Raw genomic sequence first — 15,493 nt, forward strand, 5'->3', positions numbered from 1 at the left:
ATTTACAACTAACAAGAGATTTACCAAAAAATATTTTTAAAGGAAAATGGGAATGAGTTGCCCACTGGGGAGGGGGCGGGGACATATCTCTGGAAACTGAGACCATATCTTAAGTAAATAGTTATATGTTTGCCCAGGGATGACCTTAGAAGGTCCCAATCTCTCGCTTTCATTCACACTCATGCTCTGCTCAAACAAGAAACAAAGACTTAGGAGATTTTAAATGTGCTAGAACACTGGAGGTATCCACTATAATGTAAATACAGAAAAGATTTGGCTATTGGTTCACGGCCATTAAGGAAATGCCTGTTTAATCATTAGCTAATCACTATGCTAACTGAGAAGAAATTCCAGAGCTGCACAGAACAAAGAGCAGAAACTTTGCAAACCTGAGGTAAGAAAGATATTAAATAAACAAACAGCAAGTGTAATAGTGATTTTTAAAGGCAAAAAAAAATAGCAAAAATAAGACCCAAGTTATGAAGTAGTCTTTCAGATCTGGAGTGTGACTGGCTTATTTTATTTTACATGTGTAGTTTTATTAGAAAGATGCAAAATAAAACAATCAAAGTTCAGGAATACAGAGAATACTTACATACAAACACAGTCAATAGGAAGATCCCTATCAAGCACTGGTCTATAAATGTCTCTCAAGTGTAACCAGGGACTTCTCATTCGTTTCCCAGCTGCCCAGACCTGAATAATCACACAGAAGCTATATTAATTACAACACTGTTTGGCCAATGACTCAAACATATTCCTAGTTAGCTTTTATATCTTAAATTAACCCATTTATATTACTCTATGTATCCCCACAAGGCTGTGGCCTACCATTTCAGCATGTCTCCTTCAGCAGCTACATGGCATCTCCCTGACTCTGCCTACTCTCTCTATATAAATCCCTTCCAACTTAGCTATATTCTGCCCTTCCATAGGCCAAACCAGCTTTATTCATGAACCAATAAAAGCAATACATATTCAGAAGGACTTCCTACATCACTCAAGAATACTTCCATTGCAAGATTTACTGATGGTATTGTGAGATGTGAAAGCTTTAGTAGTTGGGTAACAGAAGTAAAGTCAAGGAGAACAGTGTGTCTCTGAAAGGTAGAGTTTGACCTGCTCTATTTCCTCTCTCAGTGTTTGGTGCAGGTTACCAGTATCTGTACTACTGACTCCAACACATCCTCCCTCTAACATGACCATTCTGCCCCTCCATTGACGACAAAGCACCAAGACGCCAACCATGGGCTGAAGTCACTTACAAATGTAAGCGAAAGTAAAGATTTTGAAATTATATTTATTTACTATTTGCTGTGCTATGAATGTGTGTAAGTGTGCACACATGTGGGTTACGGCACGTGTGTGGAAGTAAGTGGACAACTTTGAGAAGCTGGTTCTTAGCCTCTCCCTTGTTGAGGTAGGGTCTCCCTTGTGTCTACTGCCATGTTGCTTTTACAGCCTAGCTGACTTGAAAGCTTTCAGGCCATTTTCTTCTTTCTGCTTTGGGTCTAGAGGTGACAGTACTGGGGTCACAGGTGTCCACTATCACATCTGAATCAAACTCAGATCTCAAGACCTTTATGGCTAGTACTTTTATCCACTGATCTATCTCTCTGCCCTTGCTGAATCCCCCCTCCAAAAAATTAAATTTATTTATCTCAGGCATTTTGTCACGGTAGCAGAAAGGCAATTAATGCAGAAAAGTAATAATAAGAAATAGGGTCATTGCTCCGATTACATGCCATGCAATTCAAAGCCTTTCCAAATTATTTGCAGGGGGCTTCTGGGCAGACTAGAGAAAAGGACAGTTGAAGGGGTGGTTATGGTCTGTGTTCAAGCCAGAATGATGATGACAATGTAGACAATAAAGGCTCTGCTCATGAAGTTTCGGAGTGAAATGAAGCCGTGAGCTGTTCAGCTGAAATAAAAGCTGACTGTGTTACAGTCCGGAGTAAAATAGCTCGGCTTTGTTCAGGCCCTCAGTCTCCAGGGAGCTATGTTCAAAGGTGTCTGGTGAGTTCATCTGGTAGAAGGCATGCAGAAGTAGCACAGCACTCAAGGGGTGCTGGGGGAATTGCTGGTTCCTTTCGGTTAGATGTATGGTGAGTATCAAGAATAAAATTCTGAGTGGAAATTTTTGAGAATCTCTTTCTTTGGCTGGGGATGATTCCTTCTAAAGTTGGAGCCAAAGAAGCTGTGGTTTCTAAAGATCAGCACCACAAGAAAGAAGCCAGTTCTGTAATTTAAGCTACTGAGAGGTCAATGCAAGATGATTATAAGTTAAACGCCATCCTTGGCTCCACAGCAAGGGAGTCTGAACAGCATGAGGGAGGTCTTGCTTCAAAACTGAAAGTAAAAAGAAGGCTGGGTAGGAACTCACGGGTAGCACACTTGGCTAAAATACTCATAAGCAGGCCCACAGTTTAAATAAACCCAAGTACCTTCCACCTCGAGAACACTTTATGAATTAATAAGACCGCACTTATCACAAGCTCAGTGGTATAAAAAATGTAGACATTTCCGTTCCAGTTTGGGATGAGGACTTTTATGGATGCCCTGCTACAATGGTGCCAGCCAGGGACATTGTTCCTTAAGATTTATTTCTCCATATTCAGCCACTGGGAAACTCAGAGAATGCTGAAACTGTGATACAAAGAGGCATGAACACTGTATCTATGCCAGCCGGAATGAAGACATTCTAAAGAGATACTTGTGCCGTTCCCCTTGTTTTCAAACTTTTGAAACATTGGCTACCAATAAGTTGAAAATTCCCCAAGAACCTTATTCTAGAAGAAGGAAAATGCTGAAGTCTGGGGCCAGGTAGAGGAGGAACTCGTCTCCTAGGAGGAGCTCGTACACAGTTCAGGGGATTTGTCAGATGACTTTGTAGAACTAACTGAGCAGGAGACAATGACAAGCCAATGAAGACTAGGGCTGTACCTTAACTAGGACTGCTCAGCTGTTGGGAACTATTTAAACCCAAACTTTATGTTAGAACACCAAAGATATAAGGGGAAAGTCATTGAGCATCTTTATCATACTTCTCAATATGGTTAGAATGAAAAAACTTTTTCCCCTTTCTGCCTTTTAACAGTACTTTTTGCCAGGTGCTGGTGGCATATGCCTTTAATCCCAGCACTTGGGAGGCAGAGGCAGGTGAATTTCTATGAGACCCACCTGACCTACAAGAGCTAGTTCCAGGACAGGGACCAAAGCTACACAGAGAAAACCTATCTCAAAAACAAACAAACAAACAAAAAACTACAACAAAAGATCCTAGAACTTTTCTTTATAGCTGGCATACTGAGGATGGATAGCTGAGCCTCACTGAATAGAAACGCCACAACCCAGCTATGACCCCAACATCTCTAATAACAACATTGTTCAACTTTGTGATAAGCATTGGCATTGCCCATGTGATACTGGTTTTGCAAACAAGAAGCATGGAAGAACTATGGTGTCGTGTATGCTTTCACTAATACATCAAAGGCAAACAAGGAAGAAGAAGCAGTTTAGGACAGAGTCAGAGGCCCTACAAGAAAACTGAGTAAACAATGTTGAAGCTGTAGAAGTAAATTTAAAGTTAGAACGGAGACTCCAGGAAATTGGACAGGCCAGTAATGTTGGATTCTTGCCAAGGAAGCCGCAGGCAGACGGCATTGTCTACCAGTAAGGTCATAAAGCAAAGACTAGCGCTATACTTTATGTGGTACTTTAAACGTATTAATAATGAACCCAGAGTCACCAATAATGCACTAGTGTCTCGTTAAGGAAAGAAATCAAAGCACTTCCCCTTCGTGTTAGTTAACAATGAAAGAGTCAAGATGTAAATTGTCTGCTGTGCACTTCAGGTGTCTTCCGTCCTCTGTGTCTGCCTTTTGAGTCTGAATCTGTACCTGCCTGAAGGCTGTCATGCGAATCTGTCCCTGTTCCTGTATCTGTGTCTGTGCCTGTTACTGTCTGTCTGTCTGAATATATCTGTCTCTAAAAAAGGACCTTGTCCTCTCTCTAATTAAACAGCACATAAAGAACCAAATGCGGAAGAAAAGAAGGATGTTTTCTCGAAATCTTTAGTAGAATTTTACAAAGGATTAAATCACTGACTCCAGCTGACCCAGATAACAAACAGTACCCCAAATATCAGTGCTTATCAAGCAATATCCATGTGTTTTGTTTACCATTTGTGGTAGCTATTCATTTTATAAGACTGCTTTCAGCCTACATTTGCTGTTTTCAGCAAATGACTGTCATACACATAATGGTCACTTCAGGGTCATAGAAGATTCCATCTATGCATTAGTTTAGCTTGTAAATGTTGGTTGTGTGGGAAATACGAGGCAAGCACAATTACTGTCACATTATTCCTCTAAAGGCAGGTTAAACAAACAGGCTGAGCATACTATAGGACAGCAGTCTTAAGTGTTTAGTGACTTCAAGGTATACCATTTACTCTGGCTGTGAGGTTCATCCAAAGTTTCACTTTCGCCAAGCAGTGGTGGTCTTTAACCCCAGCACTTGGGAGGCAGAGGCAGCCATATCTCTGTGAGTTCAAGACCAGCCTGACCTACAAAAGTTAGTTCCAGGACAGCTGGGGCTGTTACACAGAGAAACCCTGATTTGAAAAAACCAATACCAACCAACCAAAAAAAAAAAAATCCCCAAAGTTTCAGCTTTCTTTGAGTGTAAAAGGTATTTTTATCACACTGTGAGGTCCCAAAATTAGAACTCCCATGATATGGTGACCACTGTGTAATTAATCTCAATGCCAGAAAGGGTGTTAAAGATTTAATATTTATACTTTGGGGTCTTACTTTGATCCAATTCTTCCATATTATTTGTTATTCCTTTCTTGTGAAACAGGGAGATTTATTTGCACAAATGGTCATTGCATGGCCTTCAATATCCAACTTTCAGCCATGTATATAGTAAAGAGAGAGGGGAGCGCAAGGAACAAGATCAATTACTCAAAGGAACACTGTCAAAAGCCAGATAGAAATTTAAACCTGAAAACAAGAGAAGATATGAAAAATAATATCAATATCAGACACAATGAACACATGCAGACTACTTCAGTAAATAACAGCAGGATGCACATTTATTTCTAATCAAACTCAAACTTTCAACCAGACAGTGGTGATACACACCTTTCATTCCAGTACTTGGCAGAGGCAGGTGGATTTCTGTGAGTTCGAGCCCAGCCTGGTCAACAGAGTTAGTTCCAGGACAAGTTCTAAAGTTACACAGAGAAACCCTGTCTCAAACAAAACAAAACCCTCAAACTTTCTTCAGTGTACATTATATGCTAGGGTATCAAATAATTCTCTGTGCATTTAGGAAGACTGAAATCATACAAATTTTGTGTATCCAATTAAACATAATTGAAATGCAAGAGAGAAAAGGAAAATTAGGAAATTTGCAATTAGAAAAATGTTAAATAAGACATGCCTCAACAACCATTGGCACAATGAAACTCCAAAGGAAATTATTTTTAGACAACAGAAAAAAAAACCATAATAAAACTCATGAGGTTCTGACATGTTGATTAATGCTACATTTGTATTTGTAAAAATCTATATTTGAAAATAACAAATGTTTCAGTGAATAGCCTATGTTTTTACTTTGAGAAACAAGATAGAAAGTTAAAGCCAAAATAACAAGAAAAAAATTACATAAGAGAAATGGGAGTGGAAAATCAAGAGAGAATGGAAAAGCAGCATTCCAATGCAGGAAATGAAACAGTTCTTTCCTAAAAAGATCAACAAAATGTGTGAACTTTGACCAGATTAACTAGAAGAATACTGAAGAAGAGTCAAATGGATGAAATCATCAGGTGGTAGAATGCTCCTTATTACTAATAATCATACTGAAATACAGAGGGCACAGAAAAGCGAAAACATCCTGAAAAAGAAGGGCATTGGAAATATTGCTCTCTCTGACTTCCACATTCACTCCCAAACTATAGTAATCGAAGAGGGGATGCTTTTTAGAAAGTAGAAATACAGATAAATGGAGTAGAAAGTCCAGGAGGCAAAAAGAAACTTCAGATTTATGATCAATTTATTTTCAACAAGAGTGCTAAGACAATTCAATGGAAAGGAATTCTTTTTGAACAAATGGTGCTTGAAAACTCAGTGCCCAATCTCTTCTGTCTTCCACAGTGACAATGATAAAGGTGGGTTAATATGTGTGGATATTGGAATCCTGTGTGTTGCAGGGGTGATATTAAAGCCACTTTGAAATACAATTCTTCAATTCTTCGAAATATTTGGTATAGTGGTCACAAAAAATGTAAAAAACTCTCCCTCCAACACTTCATATCAAAACATAAATGTTCTTAGATCATAGTCAATGTAACAACTGAACTTATACATTTCTTAGAGAAATATCCCAGAGCAAATCTTTGTGACCCTGAGTTAGACAATAGTCTCTTACCAAAAGCATGTCAAGGAAAGAAAGAAAATGAAGAATAAATTGAACTGCATCAAGATAAAAACAAAATTGTGTTTCAAAAGCCATTAGCAGGAAAATAAAGAAAAATTTCCCAAGTGGGAAAAGGTGTTTGAAAATATGGAAATTGTATTCAGACATGTGAAGGAATGCTTATTTAAAAAAAACAGAAAACAAGATTTGAATTTAAAGAAAGTAAAGTATCTGAATCCAAGGAACCTCAAGCATATCCAAGGAAGATACATAAATGATCAATAAATACATGAAAAGATGCTCACCATCAACACTTATTAGAAAAAAGTGAAAATGGAAAGAATAATGTGGTACCACATCCATCTCAAATCAGTGGATAAAATAAGCAGACAACAGCACTAATGAGCTCTGGCTAAGGGGTCGAAAAACTGGAATCTTTATATGTTGTAGGTGAGGATGTGTTTCAGCACATCAATTTCACTCTCAGTTTTAGGCTCAAGGGAACCAAAAAAATAACCACAGAAAAATTCATACATTGATAGTCATGGCAGCATTGTTACGATGACAAACACACTGGAAACAACTGAAATACCCATTAATTGAACAGTTAATTGAAATTATGCCATATCTATAAAAAGGAATGTAGTTTGGTCACACACAAAAATAATGGCATCATTATAAATACTATAAAATTGTAAAAATCTTTAAAATACTATCACAATAAGTGTGAAAGGGTTTGACAATGTATGTATATTGTAAACCATATGCAAATTAACTGTGCAGAATAGCAGATCTAGATGGAGAGACGGGTTAAGGGCCAGGGTCTGTAAGAATAAGAAATGAGTTTTAATTGGAATGAGCTATTCATTGGGGACAATGAAACATCTAAAGTTAGATGCAGTACAAATCCTACTATTTTGTTGGTACATTTCAAATTGGTCATCGTGCACTTTAAGTTAATTTAGGTTTATAGTAATTAATCATCAATAAACTCATAATAAGAAGAAATCATAATAAACTTTGATGTATTGTTTTTATAGAACAGATGATAACTTGGGATGCAAATTTGACATTTTTCTGTCAATTTTCAAATATGTTATTGCATACAAATTTTCACAATAAAGTTACGGTACAATTTTTTAAAGATTATTAAAAATAAAAGAGGAAAGCTACAGAGCCCCAAGGCTCCGAAAGGAAATGGCTACAAACAAACCGCTTTAAGACACTATGTTCATGTCTGTGGTTTACACTGGCTTACAGCTATCATTTTAGAGAACAAAAATATGTCAAAAGTCCCTTTGAAACCGGACAAGCAATATTACTAAGATAAAAGGAGCCAGCTAAGATGAAAGTATGTGGTCCTTTGCTGTTTTCCAAACTTCTCAAAGTTTTCAAAGGCATTTGGAGAGGGGAACAAAGCATCAAGATGGCAAAACCGAAATGGAACCATTACCTGTAATAGGAATTGCCAAATATAAAGAAGAAGTAATGTATAAGACCTTGCGTTTATGCTTTGAGAACTCGTGAAGACTGTTCATGGGAACTTAATAGAGACACAATTTAATGAAAATGAATGAATGATGAATGAATCCACTTCTCTTCATGTATGTTAGGTATACTTGAACCACCACTTGGTTCCTAGAGTAATTACATATACACGTGAGAAAACCTAAAGAAAATATATGTGTTAATTTTCAGGAGAAATATAGTGGAGCATCAAATAAATATAACTACGGTCTCATTATTTTAGTCATGGTAGCTTAGTTGCTTTATTGACATTAGAATTTTAATCGAAGTAGTGTTGGTATCAATTCAAAGACTTGACACAAGGCTGACTTTTAGGCAATTGCTAACCTTGAATAATCAGATCTGAAAAACTAACCAAAACGATACTGTTATGGAGTCAGATGAAGTGGTTTTTGAACAGTGAGTTCAAAGCTATATTGTCCACAGTAGTCAATGTCGTTGGACCCAGATTCAACTAAGGATCGCACCTCTGGATGGGCTCTTGAGTGCCTTTCAACAAACCACTAACAGATACGGGAAAGATTCCCCTATAGTGGGCAACCCTTTCTGTCAACAGAGCAGATATTGGTAAGATCAAAGAAGAGGAAGGGCTCTTTGTTCGTCAGCTTCACTTCTTGGTAGTGAGCCACTTGCCCTAGTCTTTTGTTGCTGTAATAAGCGCCATCACCAAAAGGGACTTACAAGTCAGAGTCCAGCAACCAGGGAAGCCAGAGCAGGAGGGGAAACAGGAACCTGGGGCCAGGGACTAAAACAGAAGTGTGGAGTAAAGCTGCTTACTGTCTTACTCCTTCCTTCTTTTCAGTTAGCTTCCACATATGACCCAGCACTCAGGGGTGGCGCTGCCCACATTTATCCAGGGCCCTCTCCATGAATTAGCAATCAAGGAAATGCCCCCTCAGATATGTTCATAGGTCAGTCCAATGAAGAGAATTCCTCAATTGAGATTTCCTCGTTCCAGACATCTCCAGTCTGTGTCACGCTGACAAAAAATTAACCCAGCTCAGAATCTACTGCTGCCTCAGCCATTGTCGCCAACATCAGAACCCAGCTTCTTCAGCCTCCTCAGACAGACTGTAGTCCAGTAACTCTTGCCAGAATCTTCAGGTCACTAGTGACAAGTTAGGACTTCACAGGCACTCAGCGTCAGTCAGTTCTCAAGTCTCACTAGTGTGAAAATGGCCTCCCTAAAGACTCCTTCGCCTGCATCCTGTAATCCCATTTCAAATCTCACAATATATATTGACTGTGTCAGTTCTTTTCCTCTAGAAACCCCTGTCTAATCCAGTCCACAATAGATTTTTAAATGTAATTTTCTGAAACATGCGATAGCGAAGGATAAGGAAAATAAGATGAGCTTTGTGACGTGGCTCACCAGAGAAAAGTGGCTGCGTTCCTTGTTCTCCCACAGACTGCATTCCTTATCTGGAAATAGAGAATGTCATCTTCACAGATATGCAAGAATGGTTAAATAAAACCACACTCTGAAAGACTCTTTGTGTCACTGGAACACAAGCTAAGTCCTCAGTCACGAGAGTGCTCACCTTTTTCTGTCAACAATGAAACTTGTTTTATAACAATGTAAACTGGGTTTCAAAATAAAACATTGCTGTGACATTTTAAAATGGCCAAATGTTTGCTAATGAATGATTTCAATACTCTCGTCAACATGAGATCTAGTATTATTCATTAATGAAAGTAAAAGTGATGAGAAAAATAACAATTTGTATTTAAATATGACACACGGGTCAGTGTTTGAGAAACAAGGTTTTCCTCATTGTCCTGTTTCAAATAAAGAGAAGAGGCTGACCTCTAAGTGATCATGTAACAAACTGTCAGAATGGGAAAAAATAATGAAACCTGACGGACTTTTACTGACCTTCCCCTCACAGAGAGAAGTGGGTAAGGAAACAATGATTCATTTTCAAATCACCATCCTTGCCATTCAAATTAGAGTAGTATACATATTTAAATGCACACAGATATTTCCTATTTATGTAGGATGTGTGCTTTTCTTAACAATCTACAAAGTAGGTTAGTATCAGACTCTTACCACTAGCATATCGTCTTACGAAGTTTTCTTAATATACCTTAAATTTTCCCTTCCAGATCATCAATATCATGAAATCAGTGTGTCTTGCTCGCCTGTTGTTTTGTTAAGGGTGCTCTAAGATCTCCAGTATTGCAGTCCTGAACAACTCTTGGTTGGCTAAGTGTGCTAATCAGACTGGTTGTGTCAGTAATATAATCCACCTGCCATCACTCTTCCAGAAGGAAAAGAGAAACCTTACCTTTGCAAAAACAGACTGAGAACTCACAAATGCCGCAGAGACCAGAACAAAAGCTGTAAAGACTACAAAAGGCAGAAGGGTCAGCAATGAGTAGAACAGAAAGAGTATATCTGTCTGTGTGTCTGTCTGTCTCTTCGGTATGTATGTAAATGTGTGTACATGCATATGTGTGTGTGTGTGTGTGTTTGTGTGTGTGTGTGCAGTCTTGGTAATAAACTTTGGAAGCTCCAGAGCAAAGCAAGTAGAAAAATCATTCCTTTGGGGATTTTTAAATCTGTGATATGTGGCATGAAAAAGATTTCAGTTGGATGCAGTTAATTGGTCTTAGAGAAGTAGAGTTACCTTTTCAGAATATTTTAATTTTAAACTAAATTGAGAATCTCACCTGACTTAATCTGCATTTTATCCTTAAAGCCATGGAGCTGATTCCTATTTGGTAGGGTTCTCCTAATAGCACTGATAGATTGGAAAGATCAGAAGCAAGCAGCCTAGTGCATCTCCATGTTGCTACAAATAATGTTCACATCAATCTACTTGGGCAAAATTCAGATTAAAACCCACTAAGCATCAACAAATGTGCACTGGGCAATGTTACCTCTTCCCAAGAAACATTGTATATGTGTTCATTAAGTTTACAGGGTGTGATTTATTAAAATGGAATAGAGTAAATTCTTTAGGCATCCAGAGCTTTTTAAAAAAAATTCTGATCTATCATTTGTCCACTATTAAAAATTTTATAGTCACCATAAAGTTGGGAGGAATAGCAAACACATTTATTGCTTGCCAGATACTGCATCAAATCACTACATAGATTATCTCATTTGATTCCCCTAGTGCATCTTACTCTACAGGTGAAATTATACTGCAAATTTTTCAGACGTGGAAATGAAGCAAGAAATATTAGATGATTTGACCAACATTGCACAGCCACTAAATTATGGATCAGGGACTCACAGTAAGCAGACTCATTCCCAAGTAGGGATGCCCTTAAAGCTAATTTCCAATGAGCAGGGTTTTGACATAACCTCAAATTTTAACATAGTCTCACATTCTTATATAAAGAATATATATAAAGATATAAAAGTTCAACTCCAGTTTCGTTGGCAATATTTGGGATTTCAACAGCATTTTTTCCTTACTAACTTTAGAAATTAAGCCTCCTATGAAGCTATCTTACTCATATTTAAAACTGCATACACGTTGCACGTGATGATGACAATGCTCCTTAGCATAGTGCTTATATACGTTAATCACAGATAACTTAAATTCAAAATGGCCAGACAGTTTAGTAATAATAGCCAGCATAAACTCTTGTTACTATATGATATATTCAGTTCTTATCCCTTCCTGTTTCCTTTCTTTGACTCTGTTCATAACTCATTCATAACCATATGCAGGGTTGTGAGCAAAGCAAAACAAAACCTGCACACGGTCATATCTGTGAACATCTCACTCACTTTCCCCAAGCAACAAGCTTTCCTATCATATCATTCAACATTGAATTAACTTAAAATCAGGTTGAATGCTAACTGACAGAATTAACTTTCCAAAAAAAATCTGTGTATGATGTGGATGTGTGTGTGTGTGAGGTGTGCACATGCCACACACATGTGAGGTCAAAGGACTAACTTGAAGTCAGTTCTTACTTTCCATCCTATATGATGAAGGGTCACTTCATTGCTTGCTGTTATATCCAGGAGCTTTCTGGATCTTCTTGTCTCTTCTAGATTCTACCTATCTTATCTTTGGAGTATCAGTATTACAGACATCATGTAGCATCCATTTTATGTGGGTTCTGGCAGTTCAAACCTTGGTCTTTACTCTTGTATGATAAGCACTGTTACCCACAGGCTAATCTTCTCTCCCCAGAACTAATTTACTTTGTAGCCACATCATAGTTGTGTGCACTGAAATGCCAGTACTAGGGAGTCAGAGACAGACCTTTGGCAATTTACGGGCCCCTTAAGATACCCGGTATTTAAGGGGGGAGGGAGTAATAGGAAGGTAGTTCAACTGGTAAATCACTAGCTGCTCAAATTTGGATCCACATAAAAACTGTGTGGGCATGACCATTGGCCTCTAGTCCCAGGCCAGGTGTGGAAAGAACAGGAAATACCCCTGAAACAAGATGGCTAATGAGAAATGAGACTAGCCAAAATGGAGAGCACGGGGTTCATCAGAATAGCTGGCTAAATAAATGGTAAAGGTGGAGCATTATCAAGGGAGACACAACATCATCTTCTATCCTCTATTTGCACGGGTATACCCACTCACATATGAATGTATGTATACACACTTTTAAGTATACCACCCAGACATACACACACAATTAAACAGAAGATTGGAGACTGGGAAAATGGCTCAGTGGTTGGTTAAGGGCACTGACTGCGTCTTTTAGAGGGATGCAGGTTCCATTCCCAGAGCCCACACAATAGCTCAGAACCATCTAACTGCAGTTCCAGGGAATCCCCCACCCTCTTCTGTTCTCTGCAGGCACCAGACTTGCACATGGTGCACAGATATAGATGTAGGCAAAAGAGTTATATTTTAAAAAGAAGTAAATAAGATTGATTTCACCTTAGTAATGATACTAAAAATGTCCTATGATTGCCACGTGCACACACACACACACACACACACACACTATATATATATATATATATATATATATATATATATTCATGTGTGTATGTATATATATATGCACCTGCACACATACTTGCATGTATACACGCTCATAAACACAAATAATTAAAAAACAGTTTATTTTTGGTTTTTCAAGACAGGGTTATGCTGTAGTTTTGGAGCCTGTCCTGGAACTAGCCTTTGTAGACCAGGCTGGCATCAAACTCAAAGAGATTCACCTGCCTCTGCCACCCGAGAGTGCTGGGTAAAAACAATTTTCACTTAAACCCACAGATAAATTTCAGATGCATCAAATTATATCTTGATGTATAGAGTTTAGCAATGCAGTGGGTAAATTCTAGTGCATGGTGAGAAGTACAAGCATCTAATTTGAATATGTCATTGTGGTATTTTCCGTTTATGAGGAGATAATTAACATGGCGTGTTTAGCTTGAATACATTCTGTCTGTCGTCAACCTTGGGAATCAGTTGTGGTTGCTTCTGTTCTGCCTTTATATTTTCACATTTGTGTTTCAAGTAAAAATTATTGGATTTTAACACTCCAATATTCCAGCTCTACGAGTAGAATAAGCCAGTGGCTTGTTGCCCAGTGTACTTTATCCACGTGAAAACACCCAAATCATGAGTAATGCCATGACATTATTAAGCAAATTCTTGAGGAAGTGGGAATTTCATGACAAGAAGATGAAGTTCAACTTGAATGTCTTCTTCAGAAAAACAAAGACATTTGTATTCTCGTTGCGATGATGCACGTCTGAGCTCACCTCATGGCCATAACTGTTGCTGAGGCTCAGATAGATAGATACCTTAGCATATTTTAATTGGCTCAAATCATTTTAATATGCAGAAAAATGACCGAATAATTGCACTTTCCATACAGACAAAAGAAAGTCGACAAAATTACCCGTGAGCTTAATGAATTAATATAGTAATATAAGCATTTCAACCTCACAAAGCCCCCAGGCTCTAATAAGTACAACCACAGTTTAAAATGATTTCTTTCCAAAACAGGATTGATTCCATCCAAAAACATACTTGTGAAGCAAAGTAATTTCAGTCTTGAATATATGTTATCTCAGAACGTTCTAGATTTACTTTCAAATTTATTTCCACAAAATACCTCCTATAGTTTGTAACTCAGTGGGAACTGGGTGGACAGAAACCACGGTCAATACTCTGGGTTTGTCTATGAGAGTTTAGTTCAACTGAGATGAGAATAGTGACCTAATTGGGTAGCAGTATTCCATGGGCTGGGATCCTAAACTTAATAAAAAGAATAAAATAAGCTGAACACTAGTATTTTATCAGAAAAGCAAGAAAAATAACAGAGGGTGTTGTGTTTGGCAGGAAAGTGCCCCCAATGCTCTTTTGTACTTAGGGAATACAGCAATTTACAGTTCATACAAGATTTTCTATTACATTTTTGCTGATTACTGTTGTCTCGTCATATGTGTAAACTATTTCCAAACACAAGAATAGGATGCCGAGTTAGCTTTCTGTTGCTGCAACAGAATATCTAAGGAAGACAGTAGGAGCAATGTGGATTGACAGTGTCAGAGATTGCAATTGATAGGGCACTACCAAAGCAGAAACATCATGATGGCAGGACATGACAGAGGAAGGCTCTCATCACAGTTGGGAAACAGCTGAGGAGAAAGAGGTTAAAACTGAACATAAAGTACATCCTTCAAAGCCATGCCTTACAATTAGGCCCCATCTTCTAGTTTCTACCTCCTCTGAAAAAAAAGTCATGAAGGTATGAGCCCACCAATAGTTATTTATCAATGAATTAGTCCACTGGGGATCTCAAAGCACTTGTGATGCCATGATAATCCAAAACCTAGTCAGAAAATCACCATACTTTTAACCTATGACCCCTGAGGGAATATCAGAAATAGACCATGAGTTTCTCAAAATAGCAAGAATGGGCAAAATCAGCACTAATGCTGATTACAAATATACAAATAAAAACATAGATGTGAGCTATTTTGAGAAAGAGGACATGAAAGAAAGTAATACGCAGTAAATAATAATAATGGTTTAACTTGCACAACCAGGAACTTTGTCAATTAACATTTTACAGTAAAATGAAGGAGACTTCCAATCTGGAGTTGGTGTCATTTTAGGGTATAGTGTCTTTGACACATGATTATACCATAATTCATCTCTAAGTCACACTGTAAAGCTGAATATTCCTTAATTATGAGAAATATTACATTTGAAGACAGAAATTCATTCATTACATAGAAGAAACATCCATTATCATTCACGGGAGAGGGTTCTGAATGGTTGGAGGTCTACTAAGAAATTACATGTCAGGTAATAATTTAAATTACCCACAGGCTTGGAACTCCTGGTATCCATAGCAAACCACGGACGCATCTCATACCACCCTTATCCCTTCAAAAGATCTATTCTTAAATTAGATATTTTGACAATATCGTCCCCGGAATTATCCTTTCAATTCTATATGGAAAATAAAGAGATGGGTGTCACTTTCTTTATTTTTCAGCCACCTGGAAAGGTTTTTTGTGAACTAAATTCTTTCCAAAAGAATCCAGGGAGAGAGAAGAGGAAAAAAAATCAAACACGAGATCCAAATAAATAAT

Source organism: Chionomys nivalis, chromosome 25 (assembly GCF_950005125.1).
Source record: "Chionomys nivalis chromosome 25, mChiNiv1.1, whole genome shotgun sequence".
NCBI classification, from domain to species: Eukaryota; Metazoa; Chordata; class Mammalia; order Rodentia; family Cricetidae; genus Chionomys; species Chionomys nivalis.